This window comes from Hippocampus comes, unplaced genomic scaffold, assembly GCF_001891065.2.
Source record: "Hippocampus comes isolate QL1 unplaced genomic scaffold, H_comes_QL1_v1.1 scaffold145, whole genome shotgun sequence".
Classification (NCBI taxonomy): Eukaryota; Metazoa; Chordata; class Actinopteri; order Syngnathiformes; family Syngnathidae; genus Hippocampus; species Hippocampus comes.
The window spans coordinates 60616-62541 of NW_017805994.1; the positions used below are offsets into that span (position 1 = coordinate 60616).

At 49.4% G+C, this 1926-nt stretch overlaps 1 protein-coding gene across 1 annotated transcript in view; it reads right to left on the reverse strand.

The window, feature by feature from the left end:
* The window catches only part of LOC109529119 (microtubule-associated serine/threonine-protein kinase 4), a 35031-nt gene that overhangs the window by 14561 nt on the left and 18544 nt on the right, over positions 1 to 1926 (reverse strand).

The window sequence follows — 1926 nt, forward strand, 5'->3', positions numbered from 1 at the left end:
CGCAGAATAGGAGGCCGGCGTAAAAGCTAGCTTAGTTGGCCAGTGAGAAAGGGGCTAATGTGAAAGCAATTTACAAAAACAAGCCCCACTTTCTGTCGTATTTGTTGAGTTGAAAATTGCAAACATCGATTTGAATTGGATTCATTGTTCAGCCCTAAAAATGATGCGATTAGGCTAACGATAGGCAAGAGCAGGGTTTCACCTAGAAGCAAAACCGAGAGGGGGCCGGAAACAAACGGCCAAACGTCTTTTGAATAACAGGCCAAGGGGGGAAAATCATCAATTCAAATCGGAAATTCGATTTTTGTGGGCGGACGCTTTTATTTTAAGGCCGTAACGCCCATCCCTGGTACAAAGTGCTCTCAATCTGTCAAAACGAGCCTTTTAACTTATTTTGGATATCAAGCGAGGCAAAAATAGACGCCGATAAACGAAACAAACGCAGCCGGGGCTCAGAGACGTCGCCTTGTGCCTTTGTGCTGTCAGAGCTGTCGTGCCGACTCGCATCAACAAAAAAGCTACTTTGTACGACGCAGAGTCGCATCTCTGACAATTACGGCCTCGATTCATCGTGTTGAAAAAACTAAAAATAACATGCACGCATAAAAATAGCGGATGTAGAGGTGGACGTCCTTTGGCCACACCCCACGCCAATGACGGCTACGTTGTGAAGAATGCCCTGAGAAACCGCATGATGACCGCCACTCAACTGCAGGCACCTTTCGGGGAGGTGAGAGGCGCCCAAGTGTCATATCAGACCATTGGGAAACGTTGACATCAGCGCGGTTTGCCTGCTCGACGACCCGCAAGGGTAACAGGGAGCATTTACGCCGGACGAGGGACCAGCGGGCCTCGCCGCTGATCTCATATCAAAGTCGATTCCCAGAATGACGGTCAAGGAGAGCGCGATGCATCGGCCACCGTTGTCACCGGACCAGCTTTTGGCGGTGGCGGTGTTTACATTGCTGGCAGGTGTTTCCGGCCCTACGCGGCTGAAGAACGCCATTCATGCAGTGATCGTGCGCCCGCATGAACAACACGGCCCCAATTTCATCTTCACGGACGACAACGCGCCGGCTCATCCAGGTCGCCTCATCGGGGAACGGCGGTTGGAGACCGCCGTTCCTCAAATGGAGCGGCCTGTGCTTTCTCCAGACCTGAATCCTATTGTAGGATGGGGCGAGTCGCCGTGGCGAGGCTCGAAACTCCTCGCCGACCTGGGGGCCGCCCTTCAACAAGAGTGGGAGGACATGCCTCGGCGGACGACAATTCGACTTTTGTGAACGGCACGAGACGTCGTCGTTACGGAAACAGCCAGTGCTTTTTTGTATATTTGTACATGGAAAAAAAAAAACCCCAAAAGACATTTTTCTTGCTCCTCCAAAGTCCGATTTCTCCACGCGCCATCAGTATAAACCCCGAGTGTGTTGGAAATGTTTCACGGACTGCAACAAACCAGCCGCTATTTACTGCTAAGCCGTTTTCCAAGTAGGTCAGGACGAGGATTAAAAATGAAAAAAATGAGGAAAAAAAAAAATGCATTTCTGTAGCAGTTCAAACCATTTGCAAAGACCTTGCGGATGTCGCGGTGTAAACATGGCGTCTCACGCCACATGTCACAAATTAAAACGACGGTCGTTCGGGGACGCAAATTTTCAATGCAGCAAGAATGTCAGACGCTGCGCCGAGTTCCCTTCGAGGGCCAACAATCTTGCGGCGATCTTGCCGTGCGCATTGAGGAATGAAAGCATGCTATCAACGGGATTAGGGAAGCCAAATTTAAGACGCGGTGATGTCTCTCAGGTGTCTTCAAAGGGATTTTCGTTGCGGCGTACATACAGGGGTTATCTTCTCTCTGAGTAGAATGTTTCAAATACACCCCCCACCGCATATATATATATATATATATATATATATATATATATA